Source organism: Alosa sapidissima, chromosome 23 (assembly GCF_018492685.1).
Source record: "Alosa sapidissima isolate fAloSap1 chromosome 23, fAloSap1.pri, whole genome shotgun sequence".
NCBI lineage: Eukaryota > Metazoa > Chordata > Actinopteri > Clupeiformes > Clupeidae > Alosa > Alosa sapidissima.
Window position 1 is genome coordinate 20,106,264 of NC_055979.1, and position 15,433 is coordinate 20,121,696.

A 15,433-nucleotide genomic window follows, 5' to 3' on the forward strand; every position below is an offset into this window, starting at 1 on the left:
TAAATGAGGTCTGGCACAATGAGGTGGCACAATGTCTAGACTGGGAAGTGCTTTGGTTTTGACAAGCACTGAAGGGGATGTAGCTCAGTGGTAGAGCGCATGCTTTGCATGTATGAGGTCCCGGGTTCAATCCCCGGCATCTCCACTTATGCATCCCTAAATGATGTCTGGGTACAGTCACAAGCCGTGTTTCAGAGTTTGTACGGAATTGTACAAATGAAACAGCCTGTGGAAAGGAGATTAGCACCATCAGAGGACAAGGCTTGTATTTTGTTGGCTCCTCTGTGGACTTACACAATTACGACAGAAGCCTAAAGGTGTTGCATGGCACAATGTCTAGGCTGGGAAGTGCTTTGGTGTTAACAAGTACTGAAGGGGATGTAGCTCAGTGGTAGAGCGCATGCTTCGCATGTATGAGGTCCCGGGTTCAATCCCCGGCATCTCCACTTATACATCCCTAAAGTAGGTCTGGGTACCGTCACAAGCCGTGGTCCAGAGTTTGTACAGCGTTACACAAATGAAACAGCCTGTGGAGTGGAGTTTAGCACCGGCAGAGGAAAAAGCTTTTGTTGGCTCCTCCGTGGACTTCCACAATTACGATAGAAGCCTAAAGGTGTTGCGTGGCACAATGTCTAGACTGGGAAGTGCTTTGGTTTTGACAAGCACTGAAGGGGATGTAGCTCAGTGGTAGAGCGCATGCTTTGCATGTATGAGGTCCCGGGTTCAATCCCCGGCATCTCCATTTATGCAGCATTAAAGGGACTTTAGGGATTGTCGCAAGCCTCGAGAAAGTTTGTGGAGAGGAAAGGAGCAGTGACAGAGGATCAGACTTGTAGTTGTTGTTGACTTTGGCCCGGTTGATCCCTCTGTGGACCTCCGCAATTATGAACAAATCCCTCAAGTGCTAGCGTGGCACAACGTCTCGAATTGTAAGTGTCGTCTTTTGAAAGTGGATGAAGGGGATGTAGCTCAGTGGTAGAGCGCATGCTTCGCATGTATGAGGTCCCGGGTTCAATCCCCGGCATCACCACTTATACATCCCTAAAGTAGGTCTGGGAACCGTCACAAGCCGTGGTCCAGAGTTTGTACAGAGTTACACAAATGAAACAGCCTGTGGAGTGGAGTTTAGCACCGGCAGAGGACAAGGCTTGTATTTTGTTGGCTCCTCTGTGGACTTCCACAATTACGATAGAATCCTAAAGATGTTGCGTTGCAAAACGTCTGGGCCGAGAAATGCTATCTTTCGTCAACAAATGAAGGGGATGTAGCTCAGTGGTAGAGCGCATGCTTTGCATGTATGAGGCCCCGGGTTCAATCCCCGGCATCTCCACTTATGCATCCCTAAATGAGGTCTGGCACAATGAGGTGGCACAATGTCTAGACTGGGAAGTGCTTTGGTTTTGACAAGCACTGAAGGGGATGTAGCTCAGTGGTAGAGCGCATGCTTTGCATGTATGAGGTCCCGGGTTCAATCCCCGGCATCTCCATTTATGCAGCATTAAAGGGACTTTAGGGATTGTCGCAAGCCTCGAGAAAGTTTGTGGAGAGGAAAGGAGCAGTGACAGAGGATCAGACTTGTAGTTGTTGTTGACTTTGGCCCGGTTGATTCCTCTGTGGATCTCCGCAATTATGAACAAATCCCTCAAGTGCTAGCGTGGCACAACGTCCCGAATTGTAAGTGTCGTCTTTTGAAAGTGGATGAAGGGGATGTAGCTCAGTGGTAGAGCGCATGCTTCGCATGTATGAGGTCCCGGGTTCAATCCCCGGCATCTCCACTTATACATCCCTAAAGTAGGTCTGGGTACCGTCACAAGCCGTGGTCCAGAGTTTGTACAGCGTTATACAAATGAAACAGCCTGTGGAGTGGAGTTTAGCACCGGCAGAGGAAAAAGCTTGTATTTTGTTGGCTCCTCCGTGGACTTCCACAATTACGATAGAAGCCTAAAGGTGTTGCGTGGCACAATGTCTAGACTGGGAAGTGCTTTGGTTTTGACAAGCACTGAAGGGGATGTAGCTCAGTGGTAGAGCGCATGCTTTGCATGTATGAGGTCCCGGGTTCAATCCCCGGCATCTCCATTTATGCAGCATTAAAGGGACTTTAGGGATTGTCGCAAGCCTCGAGAAAGTTTGTGGAGAGGAAAGGAGCAGTGACAGAGGATCAGACTTGTAGTTGTTGTTGACTTTGGCCCGGTTGATCCCTCTGTGGACCTCCGCAATTATGAACAAATCCCTCAAGTGCTAGCGTGGCACAACGTCTCGAATTGTAAGTGTCGTCTTTTGAAAGTGGATGAAGGGGATGTAGCTCAGTGGTAGAGCGCATGCTTCGCATGTATGAGGTCCCGGGTTCAATCCCCGGCATCTCCACTTATACATCCCTAAAGTAGGTCTGGGTACCGTCACAAGCCGTGGTCCAGAGTTTGTACAGAGTTACACAAATGAAACAGCCTGTGGAGTGGAGTTTAGCACCGGCAGAGGACAAGGCTTGTATTTTGTTGGCTCCTCTGTGGACTTCCACAATTACGATAGAATCCTAAAGATGTTGCGTTGCAAAACGTCTGGGCCGAGAAGTGCTATCTTTCGTCAACAAATGAAGGGGATGTAGCTCAGTGGTAGAGCGCATGCTTTGCATGTATGAGGCCCCGGGTTCAATCCCCGGCATCTCCACTTATGCATCCCTAAATGAGGTCTGGCACAATGAGGTGGCACAATGTCTAGACTGGGAAGTGCTTTGGTTTTGACAAGCACTGAAGGGGATGTAGCTCAGTGGTAGAGCGCATGCTTTGCATGTATGAGGTCCCGGGTTCAATCCCCGGCATCTCCATTTATGCAGCATTAAAGGGACTTTAGGGATTGTCGCAAGCCTCGAGAAAGTTTGTGGAAAGGAAAGGAGCAGTGACAGAGGATCAGGCTTGTAGTTGTTGTTGACTTTGGCCCGGTTGATTCCTCTGTGGACCTCCGCAATTATGAACAAATCCCTCAAGTGCTAGCGTGGCACAACGTCTCGAATTGTAAGTGTCGTCTTTTGAAAGTGGATGAAGGGGATGTAGCTCAGTGGTAGAGCGCATGCTTCGCATGTATGAGGTCCCGGGTTCAATCCCCGGCATCTCCACTTATACATCCCTAAAGTAGGTCTGGGTACCGTCACAAGCCGTGGTCCAGAGTTTGTACAGAGTTACACAAATGAAACAGCCTGTGGAGTGGAGTTTAGCACCGGCAGAGGACAAGGCTTGTATTTTGTTGGCTCCTCTGTGGACTTCCACAATTACGATAGAATCCTAAAGATGTTGCGTTGCAAAACGTCTGGGCCGAGAAGTGCTATCTTACGCCAACAAATGAAGGGGATGTAGCTCAGTGGTAGAGCGTATGCTTTGCATGTATGAGGTCCCGGGTTCAATCCCCGGCATCTCCACTTATGCATCCCTAAATGATGTCTGGGTACAGTCACAAGCTGTGTTTCAGAGTTTGTACGGAATTGTACAAATGAAACAGCCTGTGGAAAGGAGATTAGCACCATCAGAGGACAAGGCTTGTATTTTGTTGGCTCCTCTGTGGACTTACACAATTACGACAGAAGCCTAAAGGTGTTGCATGGCACAATGTCTAGGCTGGGAAGTGCTTTGGTGTTAACAAGTACTGAAGGGGATCTAGCTCAGTGGTAGAGCGCATGCTTCGCATGTATGAGGTCCCGGGTTCAATCCCCGGCATCTCCACTTATACATCCCTAAAGTAGGTCTGGGTACCGTCACAAGCCGTGGTCCAGAGTTTGTATAGAGTTACACAAATGAAACAGCCTGTGGAGTGGAGTTTAGCACCGGCAGAGGAAAAAGCTTGTATTTTGTTGGCTCCTCCGTGGACTTCCACAATTACGATAGAAGCCTAAAGGTGTTGCGTGGCACAATGTCTAGACTGGGAAGTGCTTTGGTTTTGACAAGCACTGAAGGGGATGTAGCTCAGTGGTAGAGCGCATGCTTTGCATGTATGAGGTCCCGGGTTCAATCCCCGGCATCTCCATTTATGCAGCATTAAAGGGACTTTAGGGATTGTCGCAAGCCTCGAGAAAGTTTGTGGAGAGGAAAGGAGCAGTGACAGAGGATCAGACTTGTAGTTGTTGTTGACTTTGGCCCGGTTGATCCCTCTGTGGACCTCCGCAATTATGAACAAATCCCTCAAGTGCTAGCGTGGCACAACGTCTCGAATTGTAAGTGTCGTCTTTTGAAAGTGGATGAAGGGGATGTAGCTCAGTGGTAGAGCGCATGCTTCGCATGTATGAGGTCCAGGGTTCAATCCCCGGCATCTCCACTTATACATCCCTAAAGTAGGTCTGGGTACCGTCACAAGCCGTGGTCCAGAGTTTGTACAGAGTTACACAAATGAAACAGCCTGTGGAGTGGAGTTTGGCAGAGGACAAGGCTTGTATTTTGTTGGCTCCTCTGTGGACTTCCACAATTACGATAGAATCCTAAAGATGTTGCGTTGCAAAACGTCTGGGCCGAGAAATGCTATCTTTCGTCAACAAAAGAAGGGGATGTAGCTCAGTGGTAGAGCGCATGCTTTGCATGTATGAGGCCCCGGGTTCAATCCCCGGCATCTCCACTTATGCATCCCTAAATGAGGTCTGGCACAATGAGGTGGCACAATGTCTAGACTGGGAAGTGCTTTGGTTTTGACAAGCACTGAAGGGGATGTAGCTCAGTGGTAGAGCGCATGCTTTGCATGTATGAGGTCCCGGGTTCAATCCCCGGCATCTCCACTTATACATCCCTAAAGTAGGTACCGTCACAAGCCGTGGTACAGAGTTACACAAATGAAACAGCCTGTGGAGTGGAGTTTAGCACCGGCAGAGGAAAAAGCTTGTATTTTGTTGGCTCCTCCGTGGACTTCCACAATTACTATAGAAGCCTAAAGGTGTTGCGTGGCACAGTGTCTAGACTGGGAAGTGCTTTGGTTTTGACAAGCACTGAAGGGGATGTAGCTCAGTGGTAGAGCGCATGCTTTGCATGTATGAGGTCCCGGGTTCAATCCCCGGCATCTCCATTTATGCAGCATTAAAGGGACTTTAGGGATTGTCGCAAGCCTCGAGAAAGTTTGTGGAGAGGAAAGGAGCAGTGACAGAGGATCAGACTTGTAGTTGTTGTTGACTTTGGCCCGGTTGATCCCTCTGTGGACCTCCGCAATTATGAACAAATCCCTCAAGTGCTAGCGTGGCACAACGTCTCGAATTGTAAGTGTCGTCTTTTGAAAGTGGATGAAGGGGATGTAGCTCAGTGGTAGAGCGCATGCTTCGCATGTATGAGGTCCCGGGTTCAATCCCCGGCATCTCCACTTATACATCCCTAAAGTAGGTCTGGGTACCGTCACAAGCCGTGGTCCAGAGTTTGTACAGCGTTACACAAATGAAACAGCCTGTGGAGTGGAGTTTAGCACCGGCAGAGGAAAAAGCTTGTATTTTGTTGGCTCCTCCGTGGACTTCCACAATTACTATAGAAGCCTAAAGGTGTTGCGTGGCACAATGTCTAGACTGGGAAGTGCTTTGGTTTTGACAAGCACTGAAGGGGATGTAGCTCAGTGGTAGAGCGCATGCTTTGCATGTATGAGGTCCCGGGTTCAATCCCCGGCATCTCCATTTATGCAGCATTAAAGGGACTTTAGGGATTGTCGCAAGCCTCGAGAAAGTTTGTGGAGAGGAAAGGAGCAGTGACAGAGGATCAGATTTGTAGTTGTTGTTGACTTTGGCCCGGTTGATCCCTCTGTGGACCTCCGCAATTATGAACAAATCCCTCAAGTGCTAGCGTGGCACAACGTCTCGAATTGTAAGTGTCGTCTTTTGAAAGTGGATGAAGGGGATGTAGCTCAGTGGTAGAGCGCATGCTTCGCATGTATGAGGTCCCGGGTTCAATCCCCGGCATCTCCACTTATACATCCCTAAAGTAGGTCTGGGTACCGTCACAAGCCGTGGTCCAGAGTTTGTACAGAGTTACACAAATGAAACAGCCTGTGGAGTGGAGTTTAGCACCGGCAGAGGACAAGGCTTGTATTTTGTTGGCTCCTCTGTGGACTTCCACAATTACGATAGAATCCTAAAGATGTTGCGTTGCAAAACGTCTGGGCCGAGAAGTGCTATCTTTCGTCAACAAATGAAGGGGATGTAGCTCAGTGGTAGAGCGCATGCTTTGCATGTATGAGGTCCCGGGTTCAATCCCCGGCATCTCACAATGTCTAGGCTGGGAAGTGCTTTGGTGTTAACAAGTACTGAAGGGGATGTAGCTCAGTGGTAGAGCGCATGCTTCGCATGTATGAGGTCCCGGGTTCAATCCCCGGCATCTCCACTTATACATCCCTAAAGTAGGTCTGGGTACCGTCACAAGCCGTGGTCCAGAGTTTGTACAGAGTTACACAAATGAAACAGCCTGTGGAGTGGAGTTTAGCACCGGCAGAGGACAAGGCTTGTATTTTGTTGGCTCCTCTGTGGACTTCCACAATTACGATAGAATCCTAAAGATGTTGCGTTGCAAAACGTCTGGGCCGAGAAATGCTATCTTTCGTCAACAAATGAAGGGGATGTAGCTCAGTGGTAGAGCGCATGCTTTGCATGTATGAGGCCCCGGGTTCAATCCCCGGCATCTCCACTTATGCATCCCTAAATGAGGTCTGGCACAATGAGGTGGCACAATGTCTAGACTGGGAAGTGCTTTGGTTTTGACAAGCACTGAAGGGGATGTAGCTCAGTGGTAGAGCGCATGCTTTGCATGTATGAGGTCCCGGGTTCAATCCCCGGCATCTCCATTTATGCAGCATTAAAGGGACTTTAGGGATTGTCGCAAGCCTCGAGAAAGTTTGTGGAGAGGAAAGGAGCAGTGACAGAGGATCAGACTAGTAGTTGTTGTTGACTTTGGCCCGGTTGATCCCTCTGTGGACCTCCGCAATTATGAACAAATCCCTCAAGTGCTAGCGTGGCACAACGTCTCGAATTGTAAGTGTCGTCTTTTGAAAGTGGATGAAGGGGATGTAGCTCAGTGGTAGAGCGCATGCTTCGCATGTATGAGGTCCCGGGTTCAATCCCCGGCATCTCCACTTATACATCCCTAAAGTAGGTCTGGGTACCGTCACAAGCCGTGGTCCAGAGTTTGTACAGAGTTACACAAATGAAACAGCCTGTGGAGTGGAGTTTAGCACCGGCAGAGGACAAGGCTTGTATTTTGTTGGCTCCTCTGTGGACTTCCACAATTACGATAGAATCCTAAAGATGTTGCGTTGCAAAACGTCTGGGCCGAGAAATGCTATCTTTCGTCAACAAATGAAGGGGATGTAGCTCAGTGGTAGAGCGCATGCTTTGCATGTATGAGGTCCCGGGTTCAATCCCCGGCATCTCCACTTATACATCCCTAAAGTAGGTACCGTCACAAGCCGTGGTACAGAGTTACACAAATGAAACAGCCTGTGGAGTGGAGTTTAGCACCGGCAGAGGAAAAAGCTTGTATTTTGTTGGCTCCTCCGTGGACTTCCACAATTACGATAGAAGCCTAAAGGTGTTGCGTGGCACAATGTCTAGACTGGGAAGTGCTTTGGTTTTGACAAGCACTGAAGGGGATGTAGCTCAGTGGTAGAGCGCATGCTTTGCATGTATGAGGTCCCGGGTTCAATCCCCGGCATCTCCATTTATGCAGCATTAAAGGGACTTTAGGGATTGTCACAAGCCTCGAGAAAGTTTGTGGAGAGGAAAGGAGCAGTGACAGAGGATCAGACTTGTAGTTGTTGTTGACTTTGGCCCGGTTGATCCCTCTGTGGACCTCCGCAATTATGAACAAATCCCTCAAGTGCTAGCGTGGCACAACGTCTCGAATTCTAAGTGTCGTCTTTTGAAAGTGGATGAAGGGGATGTAGCTCAGTGGTAGAGCGCATGCTTCGCATGTATGAGGTCCCGGGTTCAATCCCCGGCATCTCCACTTATACATCCCTAAAGTAGGTCTGGGTACCGTCACAAGCCGTGGTCCAGAGTTTGTACAGAGTTACACAAATGAAACAGCCTGTGGAGTGGAGTTTAGCACCGGCAGAGGACAAGGCTTGTATTTTGTTGGCTCCTCTGTGGACTTCCACAATTACGATAGAATCCTAAAGATGTTGCGTTGCAAAACGTCTGGGCCGAGAAATGCTATCTTTCGTCAACAAATGAAGGGGATGTAGCTCAGTGGTAGAGCGCATGCTTTGCATGTATGAGACCCCGGGTTCAATCCCCGGCATCTCCACTTATGCATCCCTAAATGAGGTCTGGGTACAGTCACAAGCCGTGTTTCAGAGTTTGTACAGAATTGTACAAATGAAACAGCCTGTGGAAAGGAGATTAGCACCATCAGAGGACAAGGCTTGTATTTTGTTGGCTCCTCTGTGGACATACACAATTACGACAGAAGCCTAAAGGTGTTGCATGGCACAATGTCTAGGCTGGGAAGTGCTTTGGTGTTAACAAGTACTGAAGGGGATGTAGCTCAGTGGTAGAGCGCATGCTTTGCATGTATGAGGTACCTGGTTCAATCCCCGGCATCTCCACTCATACATCCCTAAAGTAGGTACCGTCACAAGCCGTGGTACAGAGTTACACAAATGAAACAGCCTGTGGAGTGGAGTTTAGCACCGGCAGAGGAAAAAGCTTGTATTTTGTTGGCTCCTCCGTGGACTTCCACAATTACGATAGAAGCCTAAAGGTGTTGCGTGGCACAATGTCTAGACTGGGAAGTGCTTTGGTTTTGACAAGCACTGAAGGGGATGTAGCTCAGTGGTAGAGCACATGCTTTGCATGTATGAGGTCCCGGGTTCAATCCCCGGCATCTCCATTTATGCAGCATTAAAGGGACTTTAGGGATTGTCGCAAGCCTCGAGAAAGTTTGTGGAGAGGAAAGGAGCAGTGACAGAGGATCAGACTTGTAGTTGTTGTTGACTTTGGCCCGGTTGATTCCTCTGTGGATCTCCGCAATTATGAACAAATCCCTCAAGTGCTAGCGTGGCACAACGTCTCGAATTGTAAGTGTCGTCTTTTGAAAGTGGATGAAGGGGTTGTAGCTCAGTGGTAGAGCGCATGCTTCGCATGTATGAGGTCCCGGGTTCAATCCCCGGCATCTCCACTTATACATCCCTAAAGTAGGTCTGGGTACCGTCACAAGCCGTGGTCCAGAGTTTGTACAGAGTTACACAAATGAAACAGCCTGTGGAGTGGAGTTTAGCACCGGCAGAGGACAAGGCTTGTATTTTGTTGGCTCCTCTGTGGACTTCCACAATTACGATAGAATCCTAAAGATGTTGCGTTGCAAAACGTCTGGGCCGAGAAATGCTATCTTTCGTCAACAAATGAAGGGGATGTAGCTCAGTGGTAGAGCGCATGCTTTGCATGTATGAGGCCCCGGGTTCAATCCCCGGCATCTCCACTTATGCATCCCTAAATGAGGTCTGGCACAATGAGGTGGCACAATGTCTAGACTGGGAAGTGCTTTGGTTTTGACAAGCACTGAAGGGGATGTAGCTCAGTGGTAGAGCGCATGCTTTGCATGTATGAGGTCCCGGGTTCAATCCCCGGCATCTCCACTTATACATCCCTAAAGTAGGTACCGTCACAAGCCGTGGTACAGAGTTACACAAATGAAACAGCCTGTGGAGTGGAGTTTAGCACCGGCAGAGGAAAAAGCTTGTATTTTGTTGGCTCCTCCGTGGACTTCCACAATTACGATAGAAGCCTAAAGGTGTTGCGTGGCACAATGTCTAGACTGGGAAGTGCTTTGGTTTTGACAAGCACTGAAGGGGATGTAGCTCAGTGGTAGAGCGCATGCTTTGCATGTATGAGGTTCCGGGTTCAATCCCCGGCATCTCCATTTATGCAGCATTAAAGGGACTTTAGGGATTGTCACAAGCCTCGAGAAAGTTTGTGGAGAGGAAAGGAGCAGTGACAGAGGATCAGACTTGTAGTTGTTGTTGACTTTGGCCCGGTTGATCCCTCTGTGGACCTCCGCAATTATGAACAAATCCCTCAAGTGCTAGCGTGGCACAACGTCTCGAATTGTAAGTGTCGTCTTTTGAAAGTGGATGAAGGGGATGTAGCTCAGTGGTAGAGCGCATGCTTCGCATGTATGAGGTCCCGGGTTCAATCCCCGGCATCTCCACTTATACATCCCTAAAGTAGGTCTGGGTACCGTCACAAGCCGTGGTCCAGAGTTTGTACAGAGTTACACAAATGAAACAGCCTGTGGAGTGGAGTTTAGCACCGGCAGAGGACAAGGCTTGTATTTTGTTGGCTCCTCTGTGGACTTCCACAATTACGATAGAATCCTAAAGATGTTGCGTTGCAAAACGTCTGGGCCGAGAAATGCTATCTTTCGTCAACAAATGAAGGGGATGTAGCTCAGTGGTAGAGCGCATGCTTTGCATGTATGAGGCCCCGGGTTCAATCCCCGGCATCTCTACTTATGCATCCCTAAATGAGGTCTGGGTACAGTCACAAGCCGTGTTTCAGAGTTTGTACAGAATTGTACAAATGAAACAGCCTGTGGAAAGGAGATTAGCACCATCAGAGGACAAGGCTTGTATTTTGTTGGCTCCTCTGTGGACATACACAATTACGACAGAAGCCTAAAGGTGTTGCATGGCACAATGTCTAGGCTGGGAAGTGCTTTGGTGTTAACAAGTACTGAAGGGGATGTAGCTCAGTGGTAGAGCGCATGCTTTGCATGTATGAGGTACCTGGTTCAATCCCCGGCATCTCCACTTATACATCCCTAAAGTAGGTACCGTCACAAGCCGTGGTACAGAGTTACACAAATGAAACAGCCTGTGGAGTGGAGTTTAGCACCGGCAGAGAAAAAAGCTTGTATTTTGTTGGCTCCTCCGTGGACTTCCACAATTACGATAGAAGCCTAAAGGTGTTGCGTGGCACAATGTCTAGACTGGGAAGTGCTTTGGTTTTGACAAACACTGAAGGGGATGTAGCTCAGTGGTAGAGCGCATGCTTTGCATGTATGAGGTCCCGGGTTCAATCCCCGGCATCTCCACTTATACATCCCTAAAGTAGGTACCGTCACAAGCCGTGGTACAGAGTTACACAAATGAAACAGCCTGTGGAGTGGAGTTTAGCACCGGCAGAGGAAAAAGCTTGTATTTTGTTGGCTCCTCCGTGGACTTCCACAATTACGATAGAAGCCTAAAGGTGTTGCGTGGCACAATGTCTAGACTGGGAAGTGCTTTGGTTTTGACAAGCACTGAAGGGGATGTAGCTCAGTGGTAGAGCGCATGCTTTGCATGTATGAGGTCCCGGGTTCAATCCCCGGCATCTCCATTTATGCAGCATTAAAGGGACTTTAGGGATTGTCGCAAGCCTCGAGAAAGTTTGTGGAGAGGAAAGGAGCAGTGACAGAGGATCAGACTTGTAGTTGTTGTTGACTTTGGCCCGGTTGATTCCTCTGTGGATCTCCGCAATTATGAACAAATCCCTCAAGTGCTAGCGTGGCACAACGTCTCGAATTGTAAGTGTCGTCTTTTGAAAGTGGATGAAGGGCATGTAGCTCAGTGGTAGAGCGCATGCTTCGCATGTATGAGGTCCCGGGTTCAATCCCCGGCATCTCCACTTATACATCCCTAAAGTAGGTCTGGGTACCGTCACAAGCCGTGGTCCAGAGTTTGTACAGAGTTACACAAATGAAACAGCCTGTGGAGTGGAGTTTAGCACCGGCAGAGGACAAGGCTTGTATTTTGTTGGCTCCTCTGTGGACTTCCACAATTACGATAGAATCCTAAAGATGTTGCGTTGCAAAACGTCTGGGCCGAGAAATGCTATCTTTCGTCAACAAATGAAGGGGATGTAGCTCAGTGGTAGAGCGCATGCTTTGCATGTATGAGACCCCGGGTTCAATCCCCGGCATCTCCACTTATGCATCCCTAAATGAGGTCTGGGTACAGTCACAAGCCGTGTTTCAGAGTTTGTACAGAATTGTACAAATGAAACAGCCTGTGGAAAGGAGATTAGCACCATCAGAGGACAAGGCTTGTATTTTGTTGGCTCCTCTGTGGACATACACAATTACGACAGAAGCCTAAAGGTGTTGCATGGCACAATGTCTAGGCTGGGAAGTGCTTTGGTGTTAACAAGTACTGAAGGGGATGTAGCTCAGTGGTAGAGCGCATGCTTTGCATGTATGAGGTACCTGGTTCAATCCCCGGCATCTCCACTCATACATCCCTAAAGTAGGTACCGTCACAAGCCGTGGTACAGAGTTACACAAATGAAACAGCCTGTGGAGTGGAGTTTAGCACCGGCAGAGGAAAAAGCTTGTATTTTGTTGGCTCCTCCGTGGACTTCCACAATTACGATAGAAGCCTAAAGGTGTTGCGTGGCACAATGTCTAGACTGGGAAGTGCTTTGGTTTTGACAAGCACTGAAGGGGATGTAGCTCAGTGGTAGAGCGCATGCTTTGCATGTATGAGGTCCCGGGTTCAATCCCCGGCATCTCCATTTATGCAGCATTAAAGGGACTTTAGGGATTGTCGCAAGCCTCGAGAAAGTTTGTGGAGAGGAAAGGAGCAGTGACAGAGGATCAGACTTGTAGTTGTTGTTGACTTTGGCCCGGTTGATTCCTCTGTGGATCTCCGCAATTATGAACAAATCCCTCAAGTGCTAGCGTGGCACAACGTCTCGAATTGTAAGTGTCGTCTTTTGAAAGTGGATGAAGGGGATGTAGCTCAGTGGTAGAGCGCATGCTTCGCATGTATGAGGTCCCGGGTTCAATCCCCGGCATCTCCACTTATACATCCCTAAAGTAGGTCTGGGTACCGTCACAAGCCGTGGTCCAGAGTTTGTACAGAGTTACACAAATGAAACAGCCTGTGGAGTGGAGTTTAGCACCGGCAGAGGACAAGGCTTGTATTTTGTTGGCTCCTCTGTGGACTTACACAATTACGACAGAAGCCTAAAGGTGTTGCATGGCACAATGTCTAGGCTGGGAAGTGCTTTGGTGTTAACAAGTACTGAAGGGGATGTAGCTCAGTGGTAGAGCGCATGCTTCGCATGTATGAGGTCCCGGGTTCAATCCCCGGCATCTCCACTTATACATCCCTAAAGTAGGTCTGGGTACCGTCACAAGCCGTGGTCCAGAGTTTGTACAGCGTTACACAAATGAAACAGCCTGTGGAGTGGAGTTTAGCACCGGCAGAGGAAAAAGCTTGTATTTTGTTGGCTCCTCCGTGGACTTCCACAATTACGATAGAAGCCTAAAGGTGTTGCGTGGCACAATGTCTAGACTGGGAAGTGCTTTGGTTTTGACAAGCACTGAAGGGGATGTAGCTCAGTGGTAGAGCACATGCTTTGCATGTATGAGGTCCCGGGTTCAATCCCCGGCATCTCCATTTATGCAGCATTAAAGGGACTTTAGGGATTGTCGCAAGCCTCGAGAAAGTTTGTGGAGAGGAAAGGAGCAGTGACAGAGGATCAGACTTGTAGTTGTTGTTGACTTTGGCCCGGTTGATTCCTCTGTGGATCTCCGCAATTATGAACAAATCCCTCAAGTGCTAGCGTGGCACAACGTCTCGAATTGTAAGTGTCGTCTTTTGAAAGTGGATGAAGGGGTTGTAGCTCAGTGGTAGAGCGCATGCTTCGCATGTATGAGGTCCCGGGTTCAATCCCCGGCATCTCCACTTATACATCCCTAAAGTAGGTCTGGGTACCGTCACAAGCCGTGGTCCAGAGTTTGTACAGAGTTACACAAATGAAACAGCCTGTGGAGTGGAGTTTAGCACCGGCAGAGGACAAGGCTTGTATTTTGTTGGCTCCTCTGTGGACTTCCACAATTACGATAGAATCCTAAAGATGTTGCGTTGCAAAACGTCTGGGCCGAGAAATGCTATCTTTCGTCAACAAATGAAGGGGATGTAGCTCAGTGGTAGAGCGCATGCTTTGCATGTATGAGGCCCCGGGTTCAATCCCCGGCATCTCCACTTATGCATCCCTAAATGAGGTCTGGCACAATGAGGTGGCACAATGTCTAGACTGGGAAGTGCTTTGGTTTTGACAAGCACTGAAGGGGATGTAGCTCAGTGGTAGAGCGCATGCTTTGCATGTATGAGGACCCGGGTTCAATCCCCGGCATCTCCACTTATACATCCCTAAAGTAGGTACCGTCACAAGCCGTGGTACAGAGTTACACAAATGAAACAGCCTGTGGAGTGGAGTTTAGCACCGGCAGAGGAAAAAGCTTGTATTTTGTTGGCTCCTCCGTGGACTTCCACAATTACGATAGAAGCCTAAAGGTGTTGCGTGGCACAATGTCTAGACTGGGAAGTGCTTTGGTTTTGACAAGCACTGAAGGGGATGTAGCTCAGTGGTAGAGCGCATGCTTTGCATGTATGAGGTTCCGGGTTCAATCCCCGGCATCTCCATTTATGCAGCATTAAAGGGACTTTAGGGATTGTCACAAGCCTCGAGAAAGTTTGTGGAGAGGAAAGGAGCAGTGACAGAGGATCAGACTTGTAGTTGTTGTTGACTTTGGCCCGGTTGATTCCTCTGTGGATCTCCGCAATTATGAACAAATCCCTCAAGTGCTAGCGGGGCACAACGTCTCGAATTGTAAGTGTCGTCTTTTGAAAGTGGATGAAGGGGATGTAGCTCAGTGGTAGAGCGCATGCTTCGCATGTATGAGGTCCCGGGTTCAATCCCCGGCATCTCCACTTATACATCCCTAAAGTAGGTCTGGGTACCGTCACAAGCCGTGGTCCAGAGTTTGTACAGAGTTACACAAATGAAACAGCCTGTGGAGTGGAGTTTAGCACCGGCAGAGGACAAGGCTTGTATTTTGTTGGCTCCTCTGTGGACATCCACAATTACGATAGAATCCTAAAGATGTTGCGTTGCAAAACGTCTGGGCCGAGAAATGCTATCTTTCGTCAACAAATGAAGGGGATGTAGCTCAGTGGTAGAGCGCATGCTTTGCATGTATGAGGTCCCGGGTTCAATCCCCGGCATCTCCACTTATGCATCCCTAAATGATGTCTGGGTACAGTCACAAGCCGTGTTTCAGAGTTTGTACGGAATTGTACAAATGAAACAGCCTGTGGAAAGGAGATTAGCACCATCAGAGGACAAGGCTTGTATTTTGTTGGCTCCTCTGTGGACTTACACAATTACGACAGAAGCCTAAAGGTGTTGCATGGCACAATGTCTAGGCTGGGAAGTGCTTTGGTGTTAACAAGTACTGAAGGGGATGTAGCTCAGTGGTAGAGCGCATGCTTCGCATGTATGAGGTCCCGGGTTCAATCCCCGGCATCTCCACTTATACATCCCTAAAGTAGGTCTGGGTACCGTCACAAGCCGTGGTCCAGAGTTTGTACAGCGTTACACAAATGAAACAGCCTGTGGAGTGGAGTTTAGCACCGGCAGAGGAAAAAGCTTGTATTTTGTTGGCTCCTC

General features: G+C 48.8%; 56 non-coding genes across 56 annotated transcripts; all 56 read left to right on the plus strand.

The window, feature by feature from the left end:
* The first annotated feature begins 73 nt into the window (after window positions 1-73).
* Window positions 74-145, plus strand: trnaa-ugc. The gene has a single exon. It is a non-coding gene; the product is annotated as a tRNA-Ala (tRNA).
* A 229-nt stretch (window positions 146-374) lies between these two features.
* On the plus strand, window positions 375-446 carry trnaa-cgc. Its single transcript has one exon. It is a non-coding gene; the product is annotated as a tRNA-Ala (tRNA).
* A 224-nt stretch (window positions 447-670) lies between these two features.
* Window positions 671-742, plus strand: trnaa-ugc. Its single transcript has one exon. It is a non-coding gene; the product is annotated as a tRNA-Ala (tRNA).
* A 216-nt stretch (window positions 743-958) lies between these two features.
* trnaa-cgc lies at window positions 959-1,030 on the plus strand. The gene has a single exon. It is a non-coding gene; the product is annotated as a tRNA-Ala (tRNA).
* A 228-nt stretch (window positions 1,031-1,258) lies between these two features.
* On the plus strand, window positions 1,259-1,330 carry trnaa-ugc. Its single transcript has one exon. It is a non-coding gene; the product is annotated as a tRNA-Ala (tRNA).
* Window positions 1,331-1,415: 85 nt separating this feature from the next.
* Window positions 1,416-1,487, plus strand: trnaa-ugc. Its single transcript has one exon. It is a non-coding gene; the product is annotated as a tRNA-Ala (tRNA).
* Window positions 1,488-1,703: 216 nt separating this feature from the next.
* On the plus strand, window positions 1,704-1,775 carry trnaa-cgc. Its single transcript has one exon. It is a non-coding gene; the product is annotated as a tRNA-Ala (tRNA).
* A 229-nt stretch (window positions 1,776-2,004) lies between these two features.
* trnaa-ugc lies at window positions 2,005-2,076 on the plus strand. Its single transcript has one exon. It is a non-coding gene; the product is annotated as a tRNA-Ala (tRNA).
* A 216-nt stretch (window positions 2,077-2,292) lies between these two features.
* Window positions 2,293-2,364, plus strand: trnaa-cgc. Its single transcript has one exon. It is a non-coding gene; the product is annotated as a tRNA-Ala (tRNA).
* Window positions 2,365-2,592: 228 nt separating this feature from the next.
* On the plus strand, window positions 2,593-2,664 carry trnaa-ugc. The gene has a single exon. It is a non-coding gene; the product is annotated as a tRNA-Ala (tRNA).
* Window positions 2,665-2,749: 85 nt separating this feature from the next.
* trnaa-ugc lies at window positions 2,750-2,821 on the plus strand. Its single transcript has one exon. It is a non-coding gene; the product is annotated as a tRNA-Ala (tRNA).
* Window positions 2,822-3,037: 216 nt separating this feature from the next.
* Window positions 3,038-3,109, plus strand: trnaa-cgc. Its single transcript has one exon. It is a non-coding gene; the product is annotated as a tRNA-Ala (tRNA).
* Window positions 3,110-3,337: 228 nt separating this feature from the next.
* Window positions 3,338-3,409, plus strand: trnaa-ugc. Its single transcript has one exon. It is a non-coding gene; the product is annotated as a tRNA-Ala (tRNA).
* Window positions 3,410-3,638: 229 nt separating this feature from the next.
* trnaa-cgc lies at window positions 3,639-3,710 on the plus strand. Its single transcript has one exon. It is a non-coding gene; the product is annotated as a tRNA-Ala (tRNA).
* A 229-nt stretch (window positions 3,711-3,939) lies between these two features.
* Window positions 3,940-4,011, plus strand: trnaa-ugc. The gene has a single exon. It is a non-coding gene; the product is annotated as a tRNA-Ala (tRNA).
* A 216-nt stretch (window positions 4,012-4,227) lies between these two features.
* Window positions 4,228-4,299, plus strand: trnaa-cgc. Its single transcript has one exon. It is a non-coding gene; the product is annotated as a tRNA-Ala (tRNA).
* A 222-nt stretch (window positions 4,300-4,521) lies between these two features.
* Window positions 4,522-4,593, plus strand: trnaa-ugc. The gene has a single exon. It is a non-coding gene; the product is annotated as a tRNA-Ala (tRNA).
* An 85-nt stretch (window positions 4,594-4,678) lies between these two features.
* Window positions 4,679-4,750, plus strand: trnaa-ugc. The gene has a single exon. It is a non-coding gene; the product is annotated as a tRNA-Ala (tRNA).
* Window positions 4,751-4,962: 212 nt separating this feature from the next.
* On the plus strand, window positions 4,963-5,034 carry trnaa-ugc. Its single transcript has one exon. It is a non-coding gene; the product is annotated as a tRNA-Ala (tRNA).
* A 216-nt stretch (window positions 5,035-5,250) lies between these two features.
* On the plus strand, window positions 5,251-5,322 carry trnaa-cgc. The gene has a single exon. It is a non-coding gene; the product is annotated as a tRNA-Ala (tRNA).
* A 229-nt stretch (window positions 5,323-5,551) lies between these two features.
* On the plus strand, window positions 5,552-5,623 carry trnaa-ugc. Its single transcript has one exon. It is a non-coding gene; the product is annotated as a tRNA-Ala (tRNA).
* Window positions 5,624-5,839: 216 nt separating this feature from the next.
* On the plus strand, window positions 5,840-5,911 carry trnaa-cgc. Its single transcript has one exon. It is a non-coding gene; the product is annotated as a tRNA-Ala (tRNA).
* Window positions 5,912-6,139: 228 nt separating this feature from the next.
* trnaa-ugc lies at window positions 6,140-6,212 on the plus strand. Its single transcript has one exon. It is a non-coding gene; the product is annotated as a tRNA-Ala (tRNA).
* A 42-nt stretch (window positions 6,213-6,254) lies between these two features.
* Window positions 6,255-6,326, plus strand: trnaa-cgc. The gene has a single exon. It is a non-coding gene; the product is annotated as a tRNA-Ala (tRNA).
* A 228-nt stretch (window positions 6,327-6,554) lies between these two features.
* On the plus strand, window positions 6,555-6,626 carry trnaa-ugc. Its single transcript has one exon. It is a non-coding gene; the product is annotated as a tRNA-Ala (tRNA).
* Window positions 6,627-6,711: 85 nt separating this feature from the next.
* trnaa-ugc lies at window positions 6,712-6,783 on the plus strand. The gene has a single exon. It is a non-coding gene; the product is annotated as a tRNA-Ala (tRNA).
* A 216-nt stretch (window positions 6,784-6,999) lies between these two features.
* Window positions 7,000-7,071, plus strand: trnaa-cgc. The gene has a single exon. It is a non-coding gene; the product is annotated as a tRNA-Ala (tRNA).
* A 228-nt stretch (window positions 7,072-7,299) lies between these two features.
* On the plus strand, window positions 7,300-7,371 carry trnaa-ugc. The gene has a single exon. It is a non-coding gene; the product is annotated as a tRNA-Ala (tRNA).
* Window positions 7,372-7,583: 212 nt separating this feature from the next.
* On the plus strand, window positions 7,584-7,655 carry trnaa-ugc. The gene has a single exon. It is a non-coding gene; the product is annotated as a tRNA-Ala (tRNA).
* A 216-nt stretch (window positions 7,656-7,871) lies between these two features.
* Window positions 7,872-7,943, plus strand: trnaa-cgc. Its single transcript has one exon. It is a non-coding gene; the product is annotated as a tRNA-Ala (tRNA).
* A 228-nt stretch (window positions 7,944-8,171) lies between these two features.
* Window positions 8,172-8,243, plus strand: trnaa-ugc. The gene has a single exon. It is a non-coding gene; the product is annotated as a tRNA-Ala (tRNA).
* Window positions 8,244-8,472: 229 nt separating this feature from the next.
* Window positions 8,473-8,544, plus strand: trnaa-ugc. The gene has a single exon. It is a non-coding gene; the product is annotated as a tRNA-Ala (tRNA).
* Window positions 8,545-8,756: 212 nt separating this feature from the next.
* On the plus strand, window positions 8,757-8,828 carry trnaa-ugc. The gene has a single exon. It is a non-coding gene; the product is annotated as a tRNA-Ala (tRNA).
* A 216-nt stretch (window positions 8,829-9,044) lies between these two features.
* trnaa-cgc lies at window positions 9,045-9,116 on the plus strand. The gene has a single exon. It is a non-coding gene; the product is annotated as a tRNA-Ala (tRNA).
* Window positions 9,117-9,344: 228 nt separating this feature from the next.
* trnaa-ugc lies at window positions 9,345-9,416 on the plus strand. Its single transcript has one exon. It is a non-coding gene; the product is annotated as a tRNA-Ala (tRNA).
* Window positions 9,417-9,501: 85 nt separating this feature from the next.
* trnaa-ugc lies at window positions 9,502-9,573 on the plus strand. Its single transcript has one exon. It is a non-coding gene; the product is annotated as a tRNA-Ala (tRNA).
* Window positions 9,574-9,785: 212 nt separating this feature from the next.
* Window positions 9,786-9,857, plus strand: trnaa-ugc. Its single transcript has one exon. It is a non-coding gene; the product is annotated as a tRNA-Ala (tRNA).
* A 216-nt stretch (window positions 9,858-10,073) lies between these two features.
* Window positions 10,074-10,145, plus strand: trnaa-cgc. The gene has a single exon. It is a non-coding gene; the product is annotated as a tRNA-Ala (tRNA).
* Window positions 10,146-10,373: 228 nt separating this feature from the next.
* On the plus strand, window positions 10,374-10,445 carry trnaa-ugc. Its single transcript has one exon. It is a non-coding gene; the product is annotated as a tRNA-Ala (tRNA).
* A 229-nt stretch (window positions 10,446-10,674) lies between these two features.
* On the plus strand, window positions 10,675-10,746 carry trnaa-ugc. Its single transcript has one exon. It is a non-coding gene; the product is annotated as a tRNA-Ala (tRNA).
* Window positions 10,747-10,958: 212 nt separating this feature from the next.
* Window positions 10,959-11,030, plus strand: trnaa-ugc. Its single transcript has one exon. It is a non-coding gene; the product is annotated as a tRNA-Ala (tRNA).
* Window positions 11,031-11,242: 212 nt separating this feature from the next.
* Window positions 11,243-11,314, plus strand: trnaa-ugc. Its single transcript has one exon. It is a non-coding gene; the product is annotated as a tRNA-Ala (tRNA).
* Window positions 11,315-11,530: 216 nt separating this feature from the next.
* On the plus strand, window positions 11,531-11,602 carry trnaa-cgc. Its single transcript has one exon. It is a non-coding gene; the product is annotated as a tRNA-Ala (tRNA).
* Window positions 11,603-11,830: 228 nt separating this feature from the next.
* trnaa-ugc lies at window positions 11,831-11,902 on the plus strand. Its single transcript has one exon. It is a non-coding gene; the product is annotated as a tRNA-Ala (tRNA).
* Window positions 11,903-12,131: 229 nt separating this feature from the next.
* On the plus strand, window positions 12,132-12,203 carry trnaa-ugc. Its single transcript has one exon. It is a non-coding gene; the product is annotated as a tRNA-Ala (tRNA).
* Window positions 12,204-12,415: 212 nt separating this feature from the next.
* On the plus strand, window positions 12,416-12,487 carry trnaa-ugc. The gene has a single exon. It is a non-coding gene; the product is annotated as a tRNA-Ala (tRNA).
* A 216-nt stretch (window positions 12,488-12,703) lies between these two features.
* On the plus strand, window positions 12,704-12,775 carry trnaa-cgc. The gene has a single exon. It is a non-coding gene; the product is annotated as a tRNA-Ala (tRNA).
* Window positions 12,776-13,004: 229 nt separating this feature from the next.
* trnaa-cgc lies at window positions 13,005-13,076 on the plus strand. The gene has a single exon. It is a non-coding gene; the product is annotated as a tRNA-Ala (tRNA).
* Window positions 13,077-13,305: 229 nt separating this feature from the next.
* On the plus strand, window positions 13,306-13,377 carry trnaa-ugc. The gene has a single exon. It is a non-coding gene; the product is annotated as a tRNA-Ala (tRNA).
* Window positions 13,378-13,593: 216 nt separating this feature from the next.
* trnaa-cgc lies at window positions 13,594-13,665 on the plus strand. The gene has a single exon. It is a non-coding gene; the product is annotated as a tRNA-Ala (tRNA).
* Window positions 13,666-13,893: 228 nt separating this feature from the next.
* trnaa-ugc lies at window positions 13,894-13,965 on the plus strand. Its single transcript has one exon. It is a non-coding gene; the product is annotated as a tRNA-Ala (tRNA).
* Window positions 13,966-14,050: 85 nt separating this feature from the next.
* trnaa-ugc lies at window positions 14,051-14,122 on the plus strand. Its single transcript has one exon. It is a non-coding gene; the product is annotated as a tRNA-Ala (tRNA).
* Window positions 14,123-14,334: 212 nt separating this feature from the next.
* trnaa-ugc lies at window positions 14,335-14,406 on the plus strand. Its single transcript has one exon. It is a non-coding gene; the product is annotated as a tRNA-Ala (tRNA).
* A 216-nt stretch (window positions 14,407-14,622) lies between these two features.
* On the plus strand, window positions 14,623-14,694 carry trnaa-cgc. The gene has a single exon. It is a non-coding gene; the product is annotated as a tRNA-Ala (tRNA).
* Window positions 14,695-14,922: 228 nt separating this feature from the next.
* Window positions 14,923-14,994, plus strand: trnaa-ugc. Its single transcript has one exon. It is a non-coding gene; the product is annotated as a tRNA-Ala (tRNA).
* A 229-nt stretch (window positions 14,995-15,223) lies between these two features.
* trnaa-cgc lies at window positions 15,224-15,295 on the plus strand. Its single transcript has one exon. It is a non-coding gene; the product is annotated as a tRNA-Ala (tRNA).
* The last annotated feature ends 138 nt before the right edge of the window (window positions 15,296-15,433 follow it).